The sequence below is a fragment of the Bos taurus genome, chromosome 27 (assembly GCF_002263795.3).
Source record: "Bos taurus isolate L1 Dominette 01449 registration number 42190680 breed Hereford chromosome 27, ARS-UCD2.0, whole genome shotgun sequence".
Lineage (NCBI taxonomy): Eukaryota > Metazoa > Chordata > Mammalia > Artiodactyla > Bovidae > Bos > Bos taurus.
The window spans coordinates 7,184,399-7,211,071 of NC_037354.1; the positions used below are offsets into that span (position 1 = coordinate 7,184,399).

Genomic DNA, 26,673 nt, shown 5'->3' on the forward strand with positions numbered 1-26,673 from the left:
GCATTGATAACTAAGTTTCTTCTTTTCAGAAGACTAACCTATTATGCAAACTACATCTGTACCTGTTGCCCTCTAACTGCAGGAGCCACACTCTGCATCTATTATCCTTTAACTTATTCTAGCCACATCCTGATACTTAACTTTATGGCATCATAAACCTCCCCTTGTAGTTTGGTTCCTCTCTTTGCTCTATTTTAACCTCTTGTTGATGCTTAACTTTATGGTGCACTGTTTCTGGAAGCCACCCCATAGAGGTTTGCTTTATCCCTTTTGAATTACAGGAAGAAAGTCACCAGGAAATCCCCAAAGGACAATGGACTCAACAACCGGGACCAACTGCCAGACCCAAATACCTAGCTACCTGACACTTGCCTAGTGACTGATTCCAAACAGTGCAAAAAGAGAGAATTCAGGACCCCTACACCTTTTGTCCCGTATCTCCAAGCCCTGACTGTGAGCCCTGACTGTATGATCCTCTGGATTCCCGATGGAGGGGAGACAGGCTCCTTGAGGCAGGAACCTATTGTGTTCTCCCTTCTGCCGGCTTAATGATTAAAGCCATCTTTCTGTTTGTCCCAAACTCTCTCTGCAAATTTTATTTGGCTCCAGTGGGCAGAGAAAACAAAGATTTTGGTGTCAACAATGCCATCGAGTCTGGCTGTCCCCCACCGCCCCACCAGGATGACTCCTGCCAACGGGGATCAAGAGGCATCCTGTGTGACCTTACTCAGCCCTTCCTCCACCCTTTGTTGATCTGGCCTTTAAGCATGTAGTTGTAGACAGAGGCTCCCCAGTGTCTCTGCTGCAGTCCACCTGAGAAGGGCAGATGATCCTTCTGCAAGGTAGGTTTCCAGGAGAGAGTCAGAGACATCTGTAGTTGAAGAAGGGGTGGGAATAGATGGGTAACAATTAGGGAATCAGTGTAAAGAAACACTTTCAGTATAAAAGTACAAGAGAGAAATGCGGCCAATGCCTATAGTCTATACTTTCTTTTCTATTATTGTTGCTGGGGCCAAGGAAGTAAAACCCCCACAGATATTCTGTAGAATTAAGTAAGACTTATTTAAACAGCTTGCTACAAACACTTGCTCTGTTTTTAGGTTGATGTCACTAAACTAAAATAGAATTCCACTTAGTGAAAGATTCAAATGCTGATCAAAAGATGAAAAGTGAAAACATTTTATTGCTAAGTTGCCTCAGGACAGAGAGAAAAACGTCAGAACATATACTTCAGGTAAGATGAAAGAGAGGTGGTGAGGGAAGGCTACAGACCATGACGTGTTATGACCTGCTATGACCTGTTATGTTGGGAATGGGTGAGTGGGTGCTTGTGCTTGGGAACACTTTGGGATAAAGCAACTTAATGGACTCTCTCCAGACCTTCAAAACCCTAAGGATTATGCCCAAGCCTTCCTTTCTTTTGTCCTTCCTTCCCTCATTCCCTCCATTCATCCATTTATTTATTCACTTATTTGTTGACTTTTCCACACTAGTACCTATTCATAGAAACAAATGTTTGACTACCTGCTCTATGCCAGCCACTGTTCTAGGTGCTGAGACTGTAAGATAATAAAACAGGACTTGTTACTTTGCAGACTTACATATAAAGAAAAAGAGAGATATGAACACTGTAAAGCAAAACCAAGTGGAGAGAAGGAAGATATGCAAAAAATATCAATGATTTACCTGGTATGTGTGTGTGCTAAGTCACTTCAGTTACGTCCAACTCTTTGTGACCCCATGGACTGTCGCCCACCAGGCTCCTCTGTCCATGGGATTCTCCAGGCAAGGATACTGAAGTGGGTTGCCATTCCCTTCTCCAGGGGATCTTAGCTACCCAGTTATCAAAACTGCATCTCCTGCATTGGCAGGTGGGCTCTTTGTCACTAGGGCCACCTGGGAAGCCCCTTATCTGGTATCCTTTGGTGTCTTTCACTCAAGAATACATTGATGAATTATCTGCATTAAGAAATACTCTAGCCCATAAAGCCTCACCTGATTGTGGTCTATGCGAGTGGTTGCTTAGGATGGATCAAGTCTCTCTGTAAATGGTAGCAAAAAGAAAAAAAAAAAATATTGAGAGTGACAAAAGATCATTTTAATTTCCAAAACTCCTTCTCATTTTTCTATTGTAAAATGTGTATGTGTGATGGGTTGTTGTTGTTCAGTAAATCCATCGTGTCTAACTCTTTGTGACCTATGGATTAAGGGTATTTATTCTGAAAGGAGAAAAGGACAGATGCAGAGACATGAAGTAAAGGTGAAAAAAAGAAATGAATAATTTCCTAACAGAATTCAATGTTTAATGATTTTTCTCCAAAAAATGCACCAAACCCCAGAGCCATAAGCAGAAGTGAGAATCAATGTGGAAACCCTGACTTCCTGCAACCCTCTTCCTTTATGACAGGCAAACACGTGGACCATGTGTCCATAGATGAAACATCCTCAAATTAGGCCCAGGCCCAGCTGAATATCTCTGCTAGGATAAAAGCACTTTCTGTCCAGCTGAAATTTTCACACTCTCTCCCAGATCGCCTGCCCCGATTCAGGTGTGCCACCAGACCCTTGTACTACTTGGAATTCCAAAAACTGCTTTCCCATCATGAAGTTACTGTACACTCTCTTCTTCTTACTTGTGTGTCTTATCCAGACAACATCGGGTAAGTGGCAGATGCAACTGGTTGGGTGATATAGTGCATGACCTTGGAGCCTAGAGTAGGAAAGCTCAAGTTGATTCATCAACTTGTGCTAAACTTTAGTGATGTGCTAAATGGAATAATATCAACTCTGAGAGAAGCATAGCATATGCGACATGCTCCATTTTACAAATAATGAAAGAGAAGCTTAAAGAAGTGAAAAATAGCCTCCCATGATTGCCCTTAACTAGTTGGTGGTAAACCCATAAATTGTAATGGTGATAGAAAACATTTACAGGGGACTTTATGGCTTACAAATCATTTCCATGTGACTAACAGCAACACTAATAATAATAGTAAATCATGTTGACTACTTCCAATCCCAAAGAAAGGCAGTGCCAAAGAATGCTCAAACGAACACACAATTGCACTCATCTCACACGCCAGTAAAGTAATGCTCAAAATTCTCCAAGCCAGGCTTCAGCAGTACATGAATCGTGAACTTCCAGATGTTCAAGCTGGTTTTAGAAAAGGCAGAGGAACCAGAGATCAAATTGCCAGCATCCTCTGGATCATCACAAAAGCAAGGGAGTTCCAGAAAAACATCTATTTCTGCTTTCTTGACTATGCCAAAGCCTTTGACTGTGTGGATCACAATAAACTGTGGAAAATTCTGAAAGAGAAGAGAATGCCAAACCATGTGCCTGGCCTCTTGAGAAACCTGTATTCAGGTCAGGAAGCAACAGTTAGAACTGGGCGTGGAACAACAGACTGGTTCCAAATAGGAAAACGTGTACGTCAAGGCTGTATATCATCACCCTGCTTATTTAACTTACATGCAGAGTACATCATGAGACATGGTGGGCTGGAAGAAGCACAAGCTGGAATCCAGATTGCCGGGAGAAATATCAATAACCTCAGATATGCAGATGACACCATCCTTATGGAAGAAAATAAAGAGGAGCTTAAAAGCCTCTTGATGAAAGTGAAAGAGGAGAGTGAAAAAGTTGGCATAAAACTCAACTTTCAGAAAACTAAGATCATGGTACCTGGTCCCATCACTTCATGGCAAATAGATGGGGAAACAGTGGAAACAGTGCCAGTCTTTATTTTTGGGGGCTTCAAAATCACTGCAGATGGTGGCTGCAGCCATGAAATTAAAAGACACTCACTCCTTGGAAAGAAACTTATGACCAGCCTAGATAGTATATTGAAAAACAGATATTAATTTGCCAACAAAGGTCCATCTAGTCAAGGCTATGGTTTTTCCAGTGGTCATGTATGGATGTGAGAGTTGGACTGTGAAGACAGCTGAGTGCTGAAGTATTGATGCTTTTGAACTGTGGTGTTGGAGAAGACTCTTGAGAGTCGCTTGGACTGCAAGGAGATCCAACCAGTCCATCCTAAAGGAGATCAGTCCTTGGTGTTCATTGGAAGGACTGATACTGAAGCTCCAATACTTTGGCCACCGAATGCAAATAGCTGACTCATTGGAAAAGACCTTGATGCTGGGAGGGATTGGGAGAAGGAGGAGAAGGGGATGACAAAGGATGAGATGGCTGGATGGCATCACCGACTCGATGGACATGAGTTTGAGTGAACTCTGGGAGTTGGTGATGGACAAGGAGGGCTGGCGTGTTGCGATTCATGGGGTCACAAAGAGTCAGACACGACTGAGCGCCTGAACTGAAGTGAACTGAACTTCCACTTTAACTAAAACGATGAAACTTTTAATGTCTTATCCCAAATATATTCCTCATAGCAATATTTATGCGGCAGGCCATTTTACAAGATGGGAGCAAGAGATGAAGTAATTTGTTCAAAGGAGTGCAGATTGAATGTAGGGAGCACTTGAACTCAAGCCCAGATAGGTTTGACTCCAAAGACCTTGTTTTATTTAATATTCAACAATCGCAGAAAACTATTTACTTACTGAATTACATAAAACCAACAAATACTTTAGCTCAAGTATGATCTGTGCATCACTCGGGACATACTTATCCTACAAGGTTATGTGTTGCTCACCTGCAATCCAAGCTAAACTGGGGGTCCTGCATTTTCCCTGCAGCCCTCCTCAGGATACAGCATGCTCCAGGCTGTGCTGTGTTGACAGCACCTCCAGATCTTAGCACCTTCAAAGAGCCAAAGTTTATTCTTGCTCTAATGACGCCAACCCGGGAGGGCCTGGGTGCTCTGATCAGACCCCCGACCCCCGAGGAGCAGCCACCACCGTGGGTGCTCCTGGTCTTGTGTCTGAACAATGTGCTCTCAGGACTCTCGTCCTTGGGATTAAGGGCCCCAGCCCTGAAGGGAAATGTCAACTCTGCTCAGAATTCATTAACGAAGCAGGTCCAGTTTTTTAGTCACTCAGTTGTGGTCCACTCTTTGCGACCCCATGGACTGTCACCCACCAGGCTCCTCTGTCCATTGGATTCTCAGGCAAGGACACTGTAGTAGGTTGCCATTCCCTTCTCCAGGGTATCTTTCTGACCCAGGGATCGGAGCTGCATCTCCTGTGTCTCCTCCAATTTGTAGGGGGATTCTTTACCAGCTTAGCCATCAGGGAAGCCTGAGGGAAGCCCAGTAGACCCTGTTTAAGTGAATGAGCTTGATCACCTTCCTATAGAACAATTTAAGTCCGCTTCTCAGTTCTTAGTATAATTTTTTAAAATATGGAAAAACATTCTAAGCTTGTAGGTCACACCAAATCAAGGAGAGTGCCAGTTGTGTCCCTGTGAACTGTAATTTGGAGTTCCTTGCTATATAAGACAGAGAAGGCAATGGCACCCCACTCCAATACTCTTGCCTGGAAAATCCCATGGATGGATGTGCCTGTTAGGCTGCAGTCCATGGGGTCGCTAAGAGTCCAGCACGACTGAGCGACTTCACTTTCACTTTTCACTTTCATGCATTGGAGAAGGTAATGGCAAAACACTCCAGTATTCTTGCCTGGAGAATCCCAAGGATGGAGGTGCCTAGTTGGCTACCATCTATGGGGTCGCACAGAGCCAGACATGACTGAAGTGACTTAGCAGCAGCAGCAGCAGCTATATAAGATGAATTCTGGTAGCTTTAGTTACACAGGTCTTATTTATTTGTTTCTTTTTCACCTGCTCTTCTTTATAGGGAAAGGAAAAAAGGAAAAACCTTGAATGTGATAAAATCGACGGTGCCTGCAAGTATCAGAACATCCATGGGTGTGTCATCCTGCCTGGAGAATGCAAGAGTCAGAAGAAACACTGGTGCATCGTCTAGTTTCAGCATCGGAGTATCCACAGCAGCAGCAGACACTCCCCACAGGTGAGTTCTGTTAAAAAAGAGCCACTGTTCACTCGGGTCCTGTGGGGTCTTTCTGAGTGCATGACATCATGAACTGGACGGGAAGATTTCAGATGGAAGTCTGGCCACACCACCCCTTAGCTGATTAACTCTGGACAGGCCTTGCCTTTCCTAGGTCTCAGTCTCTGCTCCTGTGACTGTTGAAATGGATGTTCTCCACAACCTCATTTGTTGGTGGTGGGGTTTAGTTGCTAAACCATGTCTGACTCTTCTGTGATCCCATGGACTGAGTCCATGCGATTTTCCAGGCAAGGATACTGGAGTGGGTTGTCCTTTCCTTTTTCAAGAGATCTTTCTGACCCAGGGATCAAGCCCACATCTCCTGTTTCTCCTGCATTGGCAGGCAGAGTCTTTAGCACTGAGCCCCAGGAAAGCCAACCTGTTAATCTCTGTCTACAAATGTATGGACTGAGGGAAAGAGCTTTGAGTGTGTGTGTGTGCATGTTATGGTATGAAAATCACTGAAGTTTTGTGTCCCTTTGTGAAAGGATATCTGTGTTTCCATTGGCATATGGGTTTCCACATGGTCAACATGTTCTTAACTTCACAAGAGATAGCAAACTGCTTTCTGAAGCAGCTGTGGTCGCTGCTGATAATCTCAGTGGCCTCTGAGTTCCCAGTCTCTCCATGTTCCCATCCCTCGTCACACCTCCATGTAAAATTTTCAGTGTTTCTCTGTTAAAAGGATGAAGGACAAATTCTCTAGTGTCTCAGGTCCTTCACCTGTTTGCCATACTTTCTCGAGTTTCATCAGCCTGGTTTGCAAACTAACCCCTGACACAGTGGCAGTCGTCTTTCTGGCGTATTGTGTTCTCCTCACACTGAAACACACTTAAGCTACTTGTCCTCCGACTTTCCCTGCCTGATTTGTACTTTCTTTTTTAGTCTCAGCTCACACATGGCCTTCACTGGGAAGACATGCTTCATTCACCCAACTTGTGTAAGAGAAGAGACTTTGGTTCCATGGCCTCAGCTACCAGTACAGTTTCTAGCACACAGTAGGTGTTCAATAGATGTTGACAGAATAGTCGATGAATAAAGAAAACGATAGAATGAGGCTTCAGCTTTCCAATGTAATTCAGGGATGATCCATTAAATGTGAATTCCTCAATTCACTTAATTCAGGAAGTTCCATCAAACATGAGTCCATCATACAGCAGAAGTGTATTTACCATGTGATGAAGACAATTTATTTTCTTCCCAGGCACACACTTGTGTGAGAGTCACACAAATTAAGCATTCTACAACCTGAAGAAAGAACAAAAATGTCTGTTTTTGGAAGAAAGTCTTGAGCTCACGATCCGGGGGAAGAAATAATTCAGTTCAACCAGGAATCCCCAAAATACACTGCCAGGAAAGAATTCTGTCTTATGCACCTCTTTTCCCTCACTTTGTCCCTCCTATTATACTTGCTTGTTCAGTAGGAGAAAGGCTGATTTTCAAATTTGTTGTGAATAGAAATTTTATGCTGTAATTTGGAAACTAGGATCAGAGAGTGTAAACAGCTCTCTTGGGCTGACATTTACAGCCTGTTATTGTGCCCTCTGAAATGCACCATTGTGGGGTTATCAGATGTCTTTTGGAAACACCACATTAAAATTTTGTAAGTTTGTGTTTTCATCGTCCTGGCAAGGGATCCCGCTGAAGACAAGATGGTAGCACAGCCCTCAGATATTTACTAAAATCTGTGAACATACTCACACATATGCCCCACGCAGTTGAAGAGTGTCAGCAATACTCTGAAGGTCACTCACCATTCCCAGGCTAAGAACATACACCTGCTTTCAGGGTTTCTCAGATAAGTCTTACAATTAAGATTAAAGATCTAAATATTAAGACCCGGAAGCCAAGGACCTAGAATGATCAGGGCACCAGCTGAGGGGAGAGAGGTTTCTAAAAGAGAAAAGGAATAACCTGCCTGGCTCCAAACCAGGACTAAGGTTGATTTGGGACTTCTCTGGTGGTCAGTGGCTGGGAGTCCTCCTGCCAACGCAGGGGACATGGGTTTGATCCCTGGTCCTGGAAGATCCCACATGCCTTGGTACCTAACCCCATGTGCCAGGTGGCTGAGCCTGTGATGTAGAGTCCAGGACCCGCAACAAGGGAAGTCACCACAATGAGAAGCCTGAGGACCACAACTAGAGAGGAGCCCCCAGTCACCACAACTACAGAAAGCTCAGGTTCGGCAGCAAAGACGCAGCACAGCCAAAAATTTAAAAAAAAAAAAAAAAAAAAGGTTGCTTTTCCTGCCTCTTAGGAGGTGGGGGAGATAAGCAAGTGCCCCCCAAGGACCCTCTAATTCCAGCCTGTCCACTCTCGGTCATTAGTAGAGGTCACCAGCTTTGGAGCCCAGGTTGAGTGGTCAGAGGCCTGGCTCTCATTGGCTTTGCCCTGGGGGTTCAACGCCCTGAGGGGTCAATGCCAGGGCTGGCAGCAGGGTCACACTCCCCACTCTGCCCACTCATGGACATCAACCTTGTTTCCACTTTCTTGAACTGCTGATTCCAACCCACAGGCTGGAGGGAAGGTGCTAGCACTTGGCTTCCAGCAGAGAGCTTACTCATCATGGGTCCTCACACCTGCAGCTCTTTGTCACATCCTGGAGGCTGTCCTGATGCCCACCCATGCCATGCGTGGCTTCATCATGGCAGCTGTGACCCGGGAGCTCTGACTTCTGGACTGCCCATTGCTGGGACCCATTGATGTCCTAGCGCTCTGCCAAAAATCTCACATGAGGAGTTCTGCAGCTCTGTCTTCATTTTTACCCAGGACATCCCCTCAGAGCCCAGTGGAGGAAGGGAATCTACACTCCCTTCATTCTGATTGAAAGTTAGCTCAGTGGGGAAACTGACTTGGGGTCACTCATCTGAGTGAGGCCACAGAATCAGTGACTGTGTCCAATGAGCCCACAGCAGAGATCGGCTTGTTGACCAGAAGCAGACAAAGGACGGGGTCTGGGGGTGGGCATCGGGGGAGGTACTGCATCCATCCAGCCCCTGCTCACTTAGCTCATTATCTTTCAGGTTTTGTGAGCTAACACCCTGGGAAGCACGAGGAGCCCCGGGCAATGAGACCTAGAAAAGGAATGATTGGTCCGATGAATGTATTTACATTAGGTGGCTCAGATGGTCCAGAATCTGCCTGCAATGTGGGAGATCTGGGATAGATCCCTGCGTCAGGACGATCCCATGGTGGAGGGCATGGCTATCCGCTCCATTATTCTTGCCTGGAGAACCCCAAGGACAGAGTAGCCTGGCCAAACAATGGGGTCACAAAGAGTTGGACACGACTGAGCGACCACATGGTGTGATGTGATGATTGTAGGAAGTGACTGAGGGGAGACAGAGGACGAAGGGTGCTGGGCACCAAGCTCAACATGGCGGAAAAAGACAAGACTCCCTGCAGGAGGCAAGGTGCCGGCTCTCAGGGACCCTCCAGCGCCTCTCAGACACACCAGCCACTCTCCTCCCGCACATCCAAGTGATCTTACTGCCCTCTGAGATGTCCCATAACATTCAGCACTTCTGTGATGCGGGGAGCAATCACACAGGGGCTCAGACCCCCACCTCCCCTTCTTTTCTCATCCCTGCCACTGCTTGCTTAAGATATGGGGCAGAATAGACATCTGTGTTTTTTCCCAAAATGCTGTGGTTCTACCTATATGAATTATCTCCTAAAGAATACCTCTAAGCTTCCTCTTTTTTCTTGCTCTGCAGCCAGGAACAAAATGCCTCTGGAATGAGGCAAACAGTAAACTTTAGGTACTGCTCTCAGCTCAGACACACGTCAGTAGGTGGAAGGTTTCAAAAAGGAGACTGTGTATGTTATGACTATGTCATCATATAAGACTTTAAAGAAAGCAGATGACGGTTTGTTTCCATTCTTTCCCATTGATTTCAGGGTTTCTTCTCTATGCCTCCAGGGCAGATAGCCTTCTGCAAACACAGCTGGGAAACTTCCCTTTTCTACTCTTCCCACATTAGCATCCCTGAGGTGCTTTGGGGACACCAGGGTATCTCTCTGAAAGTGGAGCAGGTTGGAGAAACGAAATTGAACTCAGACATGACAGGGAAATGCCAGAGACCATTTACCTGGGATCACTTGAGAAAAGAAGACAACAAAGATGAGGAGGCAAGACAGCTTCAAGGCTGGTTCAGAAGAGACTCCTCGCAAGTTCCTGGAAAGGAGAAAACAAACAGCACTTCAGCGGGTTGAATAAAAAGCAACCCAAAGCTTCTTTTATAGGTCCAATCAGGGCGACTGCATGTGGAAGACAGTGTTCAATTCTAATCTGAGTACTAACTAAAATATTCACTGGACTTCGAAACCACGTGACATTAACAGGAGCAACGATTAACAATGTTCCGAGCAAAGCTGGAGGGGTTTCTTTTGTTAGCTTTTAATGGGTGCAGGACCAAAAGAGAACAACAATGATGATGACAGTAAAAATAAGAATGAATAGATGGGATGTCCCTGGCAGTCCAGTGGTTAAGACTTGACCTTCCAGTGCAGGTGATGTGAGTTCCAACCTTGATTGGGGAGCCAAGATCCCACATGCCTTGTGGTCAGAAAGACAAAACATAAAGCAGAAGCAATAGGGTAACAAATTCAATAAAGATTTTAAAATGGTCCACATCAAAAAAATAAAAATCTAAAAGAATGATTAAAATTGATGGAGCACTTACTCTATGGGAACCTGTGAGTAGTTCAGATGACGTTTTCCCATTTGCTTTCATGGAGTTAGTACCATCCGCTACTTCAACTCAGGCACAAGTACAGTCAAGATACAATCTTTTATTTTTCCAATAGTCACTCCTGTACTTAACTGAATGGGACTTCGAGAAGGAAAACTATCACAGGGTTTAGGACTCACTTCTCTTCAGATGCTGAGAGGTGTCTGAGATCTATTGTAGCATGTCACTTGGCTCAGTTTGTACAGAAGATGGTCCCCCTGCATCTGACAATGGGCTTTATCTGTGCTCTAGGAATGACCCTGCTGATTCAGAACCCTGTCCAGGCCATGGTGATGTCTAATGACCGATAAAGCCTCATGTTCTTGACTCTTGTGCTATAAAACACAGCATAGTTCCAGGGTAAGTGAAAGTCGAAGGGCTTTGCTCCTTAGCCAAAGCCTGAATCAAAACAAGTTTGGAACAGGGGCTTAGTGCCCCTGATGAAGGACAGAAGGAATGAAAACAGCTCACCAGACTGAGATGGCATCTTGAGATCAAAAAATGAGGAGGCTGCTGGGTATAATCAATAAGTCCATTTTTTACCAAGGTTGGGGGAGCACCTTACTTACTCACAGAGCAGGACTCCAAGGCTCCCTCTGAGGAGCCACGGGGGCTATTTTGTTGTTAACCTGGTGTATGCAGGTGGGGGGTTGGAAATAGGAATCTATTTTCCTAAGATTTGTGAAAAGGTAACTAGTCACATGGGAATACATCAGGGAAGTGTATCCTCATTGTTTGGGGACTAACAGAGCATAGAGGCTGCATGGTCCTAATGGTTATTAAACAATATCTATTAACTACAAGACCCTGATGACAGAGACGTGATTCACCACACAGGCCATTTCTGGGCAGGGTCAACAGAAGGACGGCAGGAGCTGCACGAGCCCAAGATGGGGTCAGTGATGCTAACAGACATCCAGGCACCCTCCTCCTGGTTTCCCTTAACCTGCTGTTTCTCTCCTCTGTCACCAGGCTTGGGCTGAGCCATCCCTAACTTAAGTCTCAGCAGCTAGGGGTGAGATTTCAGTTTTTTCTCACCCAGAAAATCTTGGGCTTCTCATAAGAAATGATCCCCCTTATTCTGAATGAAGCATTTTTCTGTAACAAATGTCTTCAGAGTGACTGACTCAAGAATTCTTATATTTTCCTCTCATCTCAAGATGATGAATGATTACTCATCCTATATTTATACAATTAATCAGAACCCACCAAGTGAAGCGTGTTGCAGGTGATTATGATGGCCTTCCTACAACCCGAATAAACTAGTCTTACATTATACCAATACTAATATCATCCCTAATGGTATCCATGGGGAAAAAATAAGACTAGAGATATTCAGTGTGGTGTTCGAGTTTGTATGTGGTGAAATTAAAGTTCGAATCAGGAATCTGACTCTAGATAATGAATTCTTTATTACTGCATGATGTTCTACTTGTCTCCTTCCTCAAGGATTAAGTATTAGAATCAAGTGAAAATTATTATACATTTTAAAAGAATGATAAATTGGCTCATGACTTTCCATACACTAGTGATAATCTAGAAATTAGGATTTAAAAATATTTTTTTATTGACTAAGTTGATTTTAAAATACCCTGTAAAGGGAAAATTTGCAAGAATAAGCTGGATAATTTTTATAAAGAAGAATGCAGTGACTTTCCTTACCAGATGTTATAATTTATGATGGTGCTGAGGCTTGAAATATGTGACTTTGGCTGAGGAATTAAAACAAAATAAAACTTGAGGCAAAACAAAGAAGCCAGAAACAGTACACTGGTTGTTCATCTGCTAACCTGTTCTGAATTTTCTTTAATTATTCATGATTGAAAGTCAAGTGAAAGTGTTAGTTGCTCAGTGGTGTCTTACTCTTCCCGATCCCATGAACTGTAGCCCACCAGGCTCCTCTGTCCATGGGATTTCCTAGGCAAGAATACTAGAGTGGATTGCTGTCTACTCCTCCAGGGGTTCTGTCCAACCCAGAAATCTGCATAGCAGGCAGATTCTTTACCATCTGAGCCACCAGGGAAGCCCACTCATCACTGATTGGGACCCAGTTATAGAACTGGTCCTCGTCACACCACCGCAATGCCAGTCACACTCTTTCCTGTGAGATTGTTCAGGTTTTGGAAGAATGCTCGTGTCTTTTGTCCTTCCTCTTTGTCGCCGGCTTCCTGGGCACCTTGCATCCTGTCTCCGACCTCCCACCCTAAACCTGCTCTGTAAACTGCAGAGAGCTGTGGTCCTGTCAAGGCCTGTTCCCTCCCCAGAGGGAGGAGAGTGACACCTGTATGGAGAGGCAGCCTACTCAGCAAACTACAGACGGGGCCACACCTTGGACAAGTCACGTGTACAAGGAAGACACCAAATGACTGAACCTCTCTCAGGACTCCAGCCTCGGGCTGAAGTGGCTTAAGGGTCACATTTGCTCTGTGAATGAAAACACTGTTGCAACATTTGTGTTCAGTCGTGCAGAACTCTTTGCAACCCCATGGACTGTAGCCTGTCAGGTTCCTCTGTCCATGGAATTTTCCAGGTAAGAATTTAAAGCATAATAACTGTCTCCCTCCCACTGCCTACCCTGCCATGGAAAACATCAGTCCTAATGATAAAACACTCGATTGTGTAGATGTGAGAACTGTCTGCTTTTATTTGCACAAGAGGAGACCTGCTCATGGTCTCTCGCTGGGTTCCTCAGCTGGGCTGCCTCCATCAGCTCGACTTTATTTTGCAGCAAACGGTGGATGCCCGCAGGGTCCTCTGAAGGGCTCACAGCTCGGCATCCCTTGCTTCAGGCAGATTCCACCCCGAAGATGGCAGGGTCTTTCAAAATTGAGCACCCTAGTGCTGTCTGGAAAAGGAAAAGACATTTATATGAAGCCTTGTGGAAGTCCCATGAGGAAATCTGGGGGTCTCACCCTCTGACTGGGATCCCCTTCTTTCCCAGCTAAACACCAATAGCAAACATCCCCCTCGTATCCCTCACTATCTGTTCTGATGTAAGATGTCAGTGATGCTGATGAACCTGGTTCGAGAAGATGCCACGTGTGGGAGTAAGTAAGCCCCTGAGACGCCACGGTGAGCCTGTGCTCCAGAGCCCGGGCTCCACAATGAGAAGCCCCTGCAATGAGAAACGTGTGCCCTGCAACTGGAGAGTAGCCTGCGCTCTCCAAAACTAGAGAAAAGCCCGTGCAGCAATGAAGACCCAGCACAGCCAAAAGAAAGAAAAAAAATATATATATGTATATATATATATATATATATATACACCCTTCCTGTCACAGGAACACCTGGGTGTTAACCGCAGGGTCTGTAACCACTGCCCCGTGTGCCTCACCAGTCACCCCACCTCCCCATCATGCAAAACCCACCCAGCTCTCACAGGCTCGTTAGATGGAAGCCTTGTCCAGCAGAACTCAAGGTCACACCGTGTCATGTGGCAAGAGGTGTCCGGTCCAGGCCTGATAAAGGAAGTTTGTCTCATACTGGGTTATACCAGTCAAGTGATTCAACTGATTTAGTTCGCAAATCATCCAGCTCATTCCAGGGAAAAGAGAGGAGGGAGAGAGTTACCACGAATAAGACATTTAAGGTCATGAAGATGCAACAATATGCTTTGGAAAGAATTCTCTAACCACTTAATGCCTAATTTGAGTGTGGAAGTGACCTACTAGTAGCTCTGTCATGCTTTACTTTCTGATCATGGTTAACTTAGGGAAGGAAAAACCAAGTAATGATAAGAAAGGGCATCCTGGTTGGTATTTACCAGGCAGTACCTGGAAGAGGATCAAGAGAGCGGTGAGGAAGACATGGAGGAGCCTCATTGTCCTGGAACGGAGGTCCTGGAAGGCCTGGTGGGAAGGATCAAGGACACAGTCAGAAGTCCGAGGAGCTCAGGGCCTCCAGGACCAGAGCAGACATGACCTCCTGCCCCGGGGCCCTGCACCTGCCTCAGCAGGAGGAGTGTGACTGCTCCATCCTTTCTGGCTCCCTGAGCCCCAGCTGTCACTCGCCTTGGGTTTGCATAGACCTGGGGTTTCAGATCTGGGGTTGAGGCCCTCCTGTGCCCACATCTATGGAGGCAGCGTCCCCGTGAGGCAGAGGCTGGAGCATCCAAAGCCAGTGGTAGGGCGGGAGTCCGGCTGTTACAAAAGGAGGGTAAGGCCAGCCCCTTGCCGGTGAGGAGGTTCATTAGAAAAGATTTAGAGCCCAGTTGATTGGATCTTCAGGGCTACTTGAAAGGAAGATCCAGAAAGGTGGTGGGTTATAATCTTCCTGGAGAATCCACTTTAAAGGAAGAAAAAGTTTGTATTGGATAAAAATTAGTGGAGAAATATACCCAATTATTTCTAGGATTTTAATTTTAATGTTTACTTTCATTTAAATCTATCACAGTTTTTCTCATTATAAAACATAATACACATCAGGAAGTTTCAACTAAAAACACCCAGAATTTCAGGTCATAAGTAAATGCAAAAATGAAAGTTTTTTTAAAAACCCATAGGCCCACCCTTCAGTTATAACTACTACCTACAATTCAGAATATTTCAGCTCTTTTCCTTTGCAAATAAATTGTGTAAATATTTATTTTTAATTTAAAACATAGAATCTTACTTCACACTCAATGCCAATGTGTTTTTACCACTTAAATATTATCTGGGAAAAATTTTACATCTGTTCAAATGAATTTGCCTCATAAATTTGTATGACCATATATATATATATATCTTGAGGAATTTATATAACACTTTTGTATAAATTCCTACAAGTGGAACCTCTCTCTCTCTCTCTCTCTCTCTCTCTCTCTCTCTCTATATATATATATATATATATATGCATTTTTCAAGTTTTAATGGGTTTTTCCCAATTGCCCATGCTAGAAACGTTGTACCACTTTATCCTCTTACTGACAATGTTAAAAAGTATATTTGACAGCCAATATTCTCATTACTAGTGGTTTTAAGAATTTTTTCAATTTTTCCAAATTGAATGAGGGAATATTTTCTTTTTTGTTTTAATATATTAAAAAAAATTGTTTCTGAGGTTGAACATTTTGAAAAATGTTTTTTGGTTATTTTTATCTCTTACACTTTACCCATTTTTCTATTCATCTTTCCTTGCTGACTTCTCAGAATACCATGTATATTTAAGGTCACTAATCCTATATTATATGTATTGCAAAAATTGTTTCTGGCTTGCTTTTGGCTGTGTGCTTGCTCATCTAATAGATGGAATTGATAGCTACCCTTAGAGATAACATTTGGTTTTCTTCAAAGATATTTATTAGTATGTTTATCTACTTCTGTCTGTATTCCTGGTTAGTTTCATCCTTAATTCTTTCAGTCCTGGAATGGAGGCTCTTCTGAAAACCTATGACAGACAAGTCCCCAGCAGTGACCTGAGAACTGTTGCTTGCACCATCCAGCACTATAAATTTCCTGAGCCCACAGACGTGCCCTCACTCCCACATGTCTCATATGGAAGGCTGATGTCTGAGTTCACATCTCTGTCTTCTTAGGAAACCTAGTCTTGCACGGAAGACAAACAAGCTCATACATGATTGGAAGGAATTGAAAATGATCAGGGCCACCCGGGTGAGCCAAGTACAGCAGGGAGGCCGTCAGGGGGAGGACGGGGGAACACATGTTATACACCCATCAGAGCACCTAAACCACACAGCCTGCCTGGCACCTACCTAGTCCTGGTCAGAGACAGTTCTGTTCCTTCTGCTCTTCTGTTTGTCTCTGCCGGAGGCAGCACTAAGTGATCTGAGCTGTTAGTAAAACACAGCTCCTCGAGTTCAAGATAATCAAATCTCCCTCTGTAGTCTCTTTCAGAGGGCATGGCTATACTCACTGATTCTCTATTACCAAATAACATTTAAATTATTCCATCAAGTTAAACACAATGTTATTGCTTCATTGAAATTACAGGTTTTACTAAAGAAAAAAAAAAATGATATGTGGGTGATTGAGTCTAAGAACTAGATTTCCCTTTAGATGTTTTTGCCTCCTCTTAGTACAACCTTTTGTACTAAGAAACTTACCTTCAGTAAGTTTCTTTCTGGGTCCTTCAGAGTGTTTTTGTAACTTGGCTCCTAGATATTTCATGGTTTTTCTTTTTGAGCCACATTCTTCTTTCATTATATTTTATAACTGCTACTGTCTGCATAAGAAAAGCTCTGGATCAGGGATAATAATGCATCACTAGCCCACAAGTTGAACTCTTATTCATTTAGATTTTTTGTGGTTACTTCTCAGTGGTTTTGCAGTTCTAAAATTATAGGTCTGTAAGAATTATCATTAACCTCCTGGGTTCTGAAGTGTAGGATTCTTCCTTTCTGCTCTCAATGAAAGACATTGACTCACAACGCCTGGAACTGTCAGAGATCCTCAAAGCCAACTTCCTTACTTCACAGAAGAGGAAATTGTGGCCAAACAAGGTCAAAATCATGTCTAGGCGTTATCCTCTGGTAAATGTCTTTTATGCTGCAAACTCTTTCTCAGTTATGACAATGCAAACATTAACTTGTTTTTATCCATTTCCCCTGTTTTCCTGTTTCTTTTATCCCTTCTTTCTCCTGTCAAAGATGAACTTCCTCAATCGCCAAAAATGAAATAAGGTTTTTCAAAAACAGTTTCTAAAGACAGTTGCTGTTTTTTAAATAGATGCTTCCACCCTTTTTTCTTTATGTGTAATTTCTTCTGTAAAAACCATTGATTTTTCTTCCAGGGCTTGATGAAGAATTTCAACTCATGCATGAAGCACAAGTTGTAGTTTCAGCCAAGATGTCCTTGGGTGGTCAGAAATGACTGTGTCCAGTGAAGAAATGGAGGGAGTTTTAATGACAACACCAACACCCAGTGCTTCTGCCACCCTGGGATTAAGTCTACCACTCTTGCAGGGTCAAAATGGAGATGATTGAGTTCATGTCAAGATTTCTGTTTGAAAGTTAGAGCGAGATAAAAAAAAACACATTGGGTCTAGTAATGTGGGCTAATTCTGATTATGGGCCCTGAGTGAAATCTCTGGAGGATGTACGGGCTGTGAGAGAAATTGTTCAAGGCAAGGATGGTTGCTACTTCAAAGGAGAGAAAATAGAAATGGAGGGAAGAAGGGAGGGAGAGAGAGCAGTCACAAGAATCTCATAAAATTCTTCTTCAGTTTTGGGGCCATGAAAGGCCCCAGTCTGCTCCCCACGTGCTCGTCCAGCAGAGCAGGCCAGGGAGAATGTGGCCCTGCATTAGCACCTCTTTTCTCTGTCGCGTCCTGGCAGCTCTGTTCCCACCCGGCTCTGCTCTGAGGAGCTTGCTGGCTCCACTCTGACAGGACAGGCCTCACTCTGAGCCCTCGTTCTCTCCCTAGAGAAACAGAATGACGTCCTTGAGTCATGAATGAGTTGGGAGTCCTGTTAGCTGTCGACTTTGTTTCACCTACAAGACTCCGAGGTCTTGAAAACCCAAGACTGACTCTCCTCAGCGTTGAGCTGAGGTGTGAACCAGACGAAGAATAACTCGAGCATGGAAACAGGAAGCACCTTTGACAGAACCATAGGAACGTGGGATTCTTCTCCTTCTTCGTCTGTGCCCAGACTTCTCCCATCAGAGCCTGGGCTCCCATGCCTTCTGCACTGGACCTCGAGGGGCCTCACTCATGGCTCCTGACTCAGGGGCTCAGGAACCCGGGCCCCCGGCCTGCCCGCTTCTGCACACACTCCAGTCTCGGGGTCCTGCTTCCAGTGAGAATAAGAATGGACCCTTCAAGCCCCCGATGCCTCAGGTCGGTCTGGGGGAGGCACCATCTCACGTGCGCACGGGTGGCTTTGGGTCTTGGGCCGCCATGAGCGTCGGTTGTGCCCGGAAGTGTGTTGGGTGCTGGGCAGCACCTCACCAGCTTTGCACAGAGCGCCCCAGGACCCTCTCCCTGCGGAGCGCCCGGGACCCTCCCTGCAGCCTCCCGGGGACGACCTCGAGCGGCCGTTCCCTCCGCGGGGAGCAGGACCACACCGAGGTCAGGAGGACTAAGCCTCGGGTGGACGCAGAGCCGGGCCCGCCACCGCACATGTCCGGTCCCGCAGCCCCTTTCCTCCCTCAGAAGCAGCCTCAGATACCTCTGGGATGTCTTGTGGAAAGATGACGCTGGACGGAGGCTTCGGACCCCAGGCTCTGGTCCCGGCTCCGCCTCCGACTACATGTCACATCCCTTTGCGGCGCCTCCATGCCCTCATCAGCAAGATGCCAGAGCTGGGTGAGCTGAGGCATGATTCTGAGGCGCGTGGCTCCAGGTGCTTCTGAGAGGCATTGGGGCCTGATGCAGAGCAGGGATCACGGGAGGATGGCCGCTTGCCTGGTCCTTGGGCTCCCGCCTGGGGTCCCCCGAGCCGAGACCCGGTCCATCCGGGCCCTCAGCTTCGCTTACCCACCTCCTCTCCCTGCTGTGGGCAGCGAGGCCTGAGGAGCCTCTCCTTCGTCCTCCAGGGCCTGTTCCTGGAGGTGCCCTGACGGCCCGCTGTGTTCCCATCACCAGGCGCTAGTGAACCAGAGAAATCACTGAATGGGCATCTGAGGAGGCGCAGTGCCTCCTGGCCGGGACACAAGGGCCACCGCCTAGCGCTCAGGGACTCTGTACCCAGGCCTGGCTCATCGGCAGAGACTGGAGGGGACGCGAGGCTGCAAAACGCGGGGGGCTAGTCACTGCCCCTGCCTCAGCAAGCTCAGGGAGCCAGTCATCGCCGACCCCCGAGAGCTGAGCTGCTGGGCAAGTGGAGGGTGTCAGAGGGTCCAAGCGCTGCTCCAGCACCAGGAACACTGAGGACTGGAGGAGATAGAAGGAGGAGAACAGCTCTCTGTGACACGGTGGCACGGCCTTAGGGCTCAGATGGTCAGATTCCCCTGCAGAAGGGAGGAAATCAAGAGGAAATAGGGCGGCATGCCAGCAAGAAAAAGAGAGAAAACCTGTCTGGGGAGACAACGCAGTAAATCATACCTAGATGTGCACTTTAACCATTGCATCAGCAGGGAAGTAGGGGGCAGGGGCGGGGAAGTAAGGAACTCAGCTGAGAAGAGGCAGGAGTCTTGGGGTCTTCAGTACCTTAGTCTGTGGAGGGTGCTTCATCAGGTGCATTTGAAATAGGGAGACAAAAAAATGGTTTAGGTTGAAAATGACAAAAATACTTTGGCAATAATATTAAAAAGTGTCCATAAAAGGAAATAGAACAACATTGCTTAATTTCACCTTTTAATCTTCTTTTATTTTCTGATTTCTCTTCTGATTATTATTCAGAAATCTAGACATTTCCTCCATGAAAGAGTGTCATTAATGAGTCTTAGGATTAACTGAGAAAACACCAATTTTAGAGTCAGGAAACCGGGGCTGTGGCTCCAGAGATGCCAATTGCCTCTGGACCCCTGGGAAGTACCCTCTCTTTTCTGGACCTTAGTTTTCTCATCTGGAAAATGCGATGATCACTTAGGTCCCTCCAACTCTGAGATGCTACAGCATCGGAGCCCAGGGCTCCCACCTGCTGACACTAGGCTCTGATGGATGGTTTCTTAGCAAAAAGATACTTCCTGCACTAAGTAAAAGCCAAATTATCTGCCTCTGGGGAAAATATGTTTGTCCCTCCTGCTTAATAAAAGGAAGTAAGTTATTTAGAATGTAGGCTTATCCACCTGCTTCATGTTACATGAGTATAGTAATCTAACATCCTTGAAGTTTCTGGGCAAAGCACTCAAGTGAGAGAAACTACACAAAGATAGGAAACAGTCAGATGGGTCCCTTCGGGCATCACCTGGTTCTCAGTTTCTAGCACTCTCCTGGCCCTCATTCCAGGCACAGGGCAGCTTGGCTCAGCACCATTCTTCCTGAGACCCATTTCCTCTGCTCTGACGATTTCCACTTCCTAGGCAGAATTGTGTACAAAATGAACAAAATGTGCTCCCAGAATGCAGGGGCTTTCAGCTGGATCAAACAGATCCACACTGTAACAGTTCATCACTATTCACTGCAGTGAGGAGGAGGGGTCTTAAAGGAAGGAACGGCTGTTCCTGTTCCTATGGTGTGGGGGTGGGAGCAGGGGGAGAGGTTGAGAAAACTTTGCTGTGAGGTCAGTTTTTGATTTATGGTCTAAGGGATGAGTCAGTATTTATGAGGCAGACACACACACAGTGGTGAAGCCAGTCCTGGAAAAAGGAAGCTCATAGGCAAAGATAGAAAGGTGTAGATTTCAATGTGAATTTGGGAAGTCATGTGTCCTTTGGCTAAAGAAAAAGGAAACACTGTAGGATATGTAGACTCAAGTTTGGATATTTGAATTTGTCTTGTAAGCAAAGAGAAGAAACTGAAGGACTTTAAATGAGAAAATAACACTGTCAAGTTTGTCATCTGGAAATAACTCGGTAGCTATATATAGACTGGATTCAGGAAGTGAAGGTAAAGGACTGTTATAAACCCACCATATATAAAACAGCTAGCTAGTGGGAAGCTGCTGTATAGCACAGGAAGCTCAGCCTCAGGAAGGAGAAGAGATGTGCTGACTTGACCATCACATGAGGGACCACACTGGTAGGAAGCAGTCTGCTTAGGAGGCAGCAATTGTGAATCTGGTTATGAGAATGTGGATGGTCCATTTGTGTTATTCTCATTGGTTACCCATTGAAAGAAGGTATTCATAGTAACAATCATGCATCATAGGGAGAAATCCCTGTAGCCTGAAACCCAATTCTGTTTACCCCCTACAAAACCTTTTTAAAGTGGATTGTACAGGGACAGCCCTGGTGGTCCATTGTTTAAGACTCTGAGCTCCCAATGCTGGACAACAGGCTCGATCCCGGGTCAGGGAACTAGATCCCACATGCTACAACTAAGAGTTCACGTGTCACAACTAAAGATCCTGCATGCAACAGCTAAGAGCCAGCACAAATTAAAAAACAAACAAAAAAGAATCAGTATAAAGCAAGCAGTTAAATACAATAAATAAAGAAAAATAGCACAGGAATATTTCACCTGGACAAAGAGCAGTCATCATCAAACAGAAACCACTCAGAATCTCTCAAAGATGCTGAAAGAAAAAGGAGGTGGTGTGGACCGGGGAAGGGGGGCAGGGAGAAGAGACAGGAAGGTGTGCAGGGAGCTTGGAGAGAATCACATGCCACACATGGGAACAGACGTAGACACACCTGGGCCCACAACTGGGGAAATTCACTTCTGGTTGCTTTGATTTTCTTTGAAAACCTGGCATGACGTCTCGCAGCTGAGAGTGGGCGTGGGGAGCTGACAGGAGCTTTGGAGGAGAAGATGCCACGTGAAGCAGTCGTGGGGAATGAAGGCAAGGGGAGGGGAAGGAGGCATCCAAGCAGGGCCAGTGGGGAGACAGGACCTGCTGTGCATCAGGCGTCCTGAAAACAGGCTGAATCCGGGGGCATGGGAGGGGGCTTAGCAGCATCAGGTCAAGGATTCTAGGTTCTTCATCTACAAAGGGTTGAGACAATAAGACAGGAGGTGGAAGTTGAGAGCAGTTGCTTAAAATTGAGATTACAGAGGGTTCGCAGGTCCTGGCTGAGAGGGTTTTGTTTGTGTGTTTTCCCTTCTTGACACCAACTGTGTGTCCAGGGCTTCAGCTCAGTTCTGATACTAACCGCCCCAGAAGGAGGGCCAGCCTCACAGGTATGATCCCAGTTCCACAAGACTGTCCCCACTTCAGATGCCAACTCTTGGGTCCCCAGCTCCCCCACACTTCTGCCAGACTTGGCTGCAAACTCAGGAATCCCAGTGCCTCCCCCTTCAGGTTGTATGATTTGCTAGACTGACTCACAGAACTCCAGAAAACGCCAGAGGAAGGGCCAGGCCACGGCCCCCTCCCCAGGCTCCTTTGTTTTAGAAACCTTGGTTGATTTCTGTAACTGGCCATTTGGGTCACTTGTTTGTTGGTTTCTCTTCCTACACTTTAAATTCTCCCTCGTATGTTTTAAATTCACCAATAGTGCAATGGAGAAGGCACTGGCAACCCACTCTAGAATACTCGCCTGGAAAATCCCAGGGACGGGGGAGCCTGGTGGGCTGCCTTCTATGGGGTCACACAGAGTTGGACATGATTGATGCAACTTAGCAGCAGCAGCAGCAGCAGCAGCAGCCTTGAAAACCCAGACCCCCAACGCTATACCTGAACAAAAGCAAAAGCCTAGGCCCCCCATGCATTCTCTCCCTACCTGACACCATGGTAGGGAGAGTGTGCTGTTAAGTTTTAGGTCTCCTAAGCAAAAAGCCTCTATTTTTTTCTTTTTTCAGAGCTTCCTGAGAGCATCAGACCCACAGGGGGCAGTCTGACCACAACACTGGTGATTCACAGGCTGAGAACAGCAGAAAATAGTGCAGGACACCCTGGGCTCCCTTTGCCACCCCAGTGATGCCTCCAGCTCCCTTTTGCAGAGGCCACATGCATAATCTGAGCCCAGTAAACGACCAAGCCCTCCTCGGTTCTCAGTGTTGGCTCCAGAGTCACTGAGGAAACAGACTTTATGGAGTACCTGTCAGGAGCCAAACACAGACAAGTTCGTGGTCCCTTCCCCCTCCCAGAGGTCACTGTTGTTGTTCTTGTTATTGTTCAGTTGCTTTCCCAGTCATGTCTAACTCTGTGACCCTACGGGATTGTAGCACTCCAGGTTCCTCTGTCCTTCACGATCTCCTGGAGTTTTCTCAAATTCATGTCCATGAGACTGTGATGCCATCCAACCATCTCATCCTCTGCCACCTTCTTCTCGTGCCCTCAGTCTTTCCAAGCATCACGGTCTTTTCCAATGTCTTGGCTCTTTGCATCAGGTGGCCAAAGCATCAGAGCTTCAGTATTAGGCTTCCAATGAATATTCTGGGTTGATTTCCCTTAGGATTGACTGGTTGGATCTCCTTGTAGTCCAAGGGACTAATGCCCACCATTCAGTGAAGATGAGGGTAAATGTTATTTAAAGGTAAACTACAATGAAAAACCATGTGAGTTGAGAACTACTGGCATTAAACTATGGGAACTTATCAGAACTACTGGAATACAAAGCCAGAGGTCCTTGCACTGCTGAGAATGTGTCCTGACCCCACCACCCAGATTCCACAGAGTTCTGCAGGCGGGATGAGCAGAAGAGGGTCAGAGAGGAGGAGGGGAGGGGGCCAAGGTCACTTGGGGCTGGATGGGGCCGTCCCATAGTTTGACAGGGATGCGGGTTCCAGCTGGACACTCAGGATCTGTGCTCCTCACTCTATGCAAGCTCTGCTTCAATTGAAAATTGGCAAAGACAAAATGCAGGGTTTGTAATAAAAAGATCTCTTTAGGTATCATTTTAAAATGGGTAAATGGGCCGGACAGGAGGGACAGAGAACCACCCCCAGGTGTCCTCTCACCTCTAAGGGACCACAAATACTGTCCATCTCAAAGCTCCTCACGGCTGGAAACCCACAGTGTGAGGGAAAGGGAGACAAGACAGAGAAGAACGAACCTGAGAACCTCCCTGTGGTGCTTCATCTCACGTACAGACGCGGCTGGGCCTCGCTGCCTGGATATTTGGCCAAACGTCATTCTGGGTGTTCCTGTGAGGATGTTTGGAAATGAGACGTACATTTAAATCAGTGGACTTTGGTAAAGCAGGTTATTATTACCCCTGTGTGACATGGGTGGGCCTCATCCAATCAGTTGAAGGCCTGAACAAAGACTGACTTCCCCCCAAAGGGAAGGAATTCTGCCAGCAGCCAGCTTCAGATTTGAACTCCAGCATCAGCTCCTCCCTGAGTCCTGCTGGTCTACCGAACTGGCACTGGATCTGTTTGTTTGTTTGTTTGGGGACTTGCCAAAACGTTTGTTTGTTTTGAGACTTACTTTCATAATGGTGTGAGATGATTCCTTAAAGAAATGGGTTGTTTCTGTGGAGAACCCTGACTGACTCACAACCAAATGTGGACAAGTGAAGAGGAAAAAATGGGAGGCACCCCCAGAAAGCCCCTCAGGGATGGGCTGTGGGTGTCTACACTCTGAAGTAAATTTTCCTGGGTTGCAGAACCTTTGAGAACACACTTGAGGAAACAGACACAAGACAGTCTTGGAAAATTTCAGTTTCTTCACCAAAACTTGGCCACAGACTTCAGCTGAGGTTGTGTTAGCATGATGTGGACAACGTGTTTTTGCAACCCTGCAATAACTGACACAGAGACACAGCTGGTGGGAGAAATGAACAGAAGCTAAGAAACACAGAGCAAGAAGGGTGGCCCCAAATGCCAGAGCCGGGAAGCCGGGAGTCGGGTTGGGAGTGGGCAGAGGACTGGAGAGCCGGGGAGGCTCAGGAGGCAGCCACTCCCGGGGAGCACAGGGCTCAGGGAAGAGCTTCTGCAGAGACCCTGGGTGATGATGGCGGGTCTCTGGGAAGCCCCGCCAACCGGCGGCCACTTGGTTTCCATTGCTTCCTTCCTCCCATGGTCCATCAGAAGAGACCTCCACCCCCAATCCACTCTGAGCAGAGTGGACAGAGCTCCCGTTTCTAAGGTCTTACCTCCTGCCTGAAGCTGCTGGGTAAAATAAATGAGGTGGTACAGGTAGCTCACTGGAACCACCGTCTACACAAGCTTGGAGCTGGGTTACCTCTCCTTTAGCAGTTTCCCCTCCACAAGATGAGACAGGCTGAGGATATAGAAAGAGGGTGAGAAAGAGGAGGGGAGGGAAAGGGAGGGAAGCAAAAAGAGCCAGAGTGATGGAAACCTGCTCATAGAACCTGCATCACTGCCCCTGAAACATGCAGGAAAATTACAGGAAAGCTCAAAGGGGCTGGGATCTTCAGCAGCAACTAAAGCAAGGGGCATCATTCAGGAACATGTAGCTCCAGGAGAGAACAGGAATCTTGCCGAGGTGAGGGGAGTTGTTTACCTGAGTATATTCAGGGTTACAATATTATCTACATTTGACATATGGGGGACAACTTTTATTTTTGTATTACAAGCTTCAAGAAAGATTGGACCAACTCCTAGCTGATGAAAATATGTAGTTAGTTGAATGAATTCTTGGCAAGCATCCCCAGGAATCTTTGGGTGGAAAAGGGGAGGACTGTCAGTGTGGGGCTTTCTTGTTTATCAAAAGGAATGGAATCTAAGAAAGAGTACAAATGAACTAATTTAGAAAATGGAAAGAGTCACAGATGTGGAAAATAGCCTTATGGTTATCAGGCTGTCGTGGGGGTGAGGGAGGGAAGGTCTAGGAGATTGGGACTAACATATACACACTACACACTACATATACAAACTACACACTACATGTACAAGCTACCCACTATGTATACATACTACATATACACACTGCACACTACATATACAAACTACACACTACATGTACAAGCTACCCACTACGTATACATACTACATATACACACTGCACACTACATATACAAACTGCATACTGCATATACAAGCTACACAGTACGTATACATACTACACACTACATATACAAGCTACATATACACACTGCACACTACATATACACACTACTTTATGGAAAATAGATAATGAATAAGAACCTGCTGCACGGCACAGGGAACTCTATAGGCCAACTCTCCTCAATACTCTATGATGGCCTATAGAGGAAGGAATCTAAAAGAGAGTGGATATATGTATATGTATAACCGATTCACTTTGCTATACTCCTGAGGATAACACAACATTATAAATCAAGTATACTCCAAAAATAATTTAAAAACTAAAAAGGTTAAAAAAAAAAAAAAAAGAACATTGTAAAATGAAGGGGGGCAGGCAGGAGTTTTCTTAGGAGAAAGGCTAACTCCGGGAGGTGGAGTGTTTCTGTCTGACCACTAGAGGGCGGCAGCTCGCCCCACCCTGCGCCTGGACTCCAGGCCCGGCAGCTCCTTGGCTTGTGCAAGTGGTCCTTCTAGGCACCCTGCCAGGGATCCCAGGTTGTTTTTGCTTTTGTTTTCTTAACCACTACACTCTT

At 45.9% G+C, this 26,673-nt stretch overlaps 2 long non-coding RNA genes across 8 annotated transcripts; one reads left to right on the forward strand and one right to left on the reverse strand.

Moving 5' to 3' along the window:
* The first annotated feature begins 735 nt into the window (after positions 1 to 735).
* On the forward strand, positions 736 to 18,818 carry LOC112444646 (uncharacterized). 4 transcript variants are annotated; one of them, XR_003033014.2, is made up of 4 exons: positions 736 to 842; positions 1,101 to 1,234; positions 5,763 to 5,936; positions 9,876 to 12,249. It is a non-coding gene; the product is annotated as an uncharacterized lncRNA (long non-coding RNA). The 4 variants fall into 4 exon arrangements; XR_009493112.1 differs by lacking the exon at positions 9,876 to 12,249 and adding an exon at positions 7,180 to 8,693; XR_009493113.1 differs by lacking the exon at positions 9,876 to 12,249 and adding an exon at positions 17,435 to 18,818 and having other exon boundaries at positions 737 to 842.
* Positions 13,333 to 23,942, reverse strand: LOC112444644 (uncharacterized). Of its 4 annotated transcripts, none has more exons than XR_003033007.2 (4): positions 19,688 to 23,942; positions 18,813 to 19,593; positions 14,085 to 14,553; positions 13,333 to 13,553 (listed from the first exon to the last, which is right to left on the reverse strand). It is a non-coding gene; the product is annotated as an uncharacterized lncRNA (long non-coding RNA). The 4 variants fall into 4 exon arrangements; XR_003033008.2 differs by having other exon boundaries at positions 14,085 to 14,163; positions 14,479 to 14,553; positions 18,813 to 23,942; XR_003033011.2 differs by having other exon boundaries at positions 14,085 to 14,239; positions 14,479 to 14,553; positions 18,813 to 23,942.
* Between the last annotated feature and the right edge of the window lie 2,731 nt (positions 23,943 to 26,673).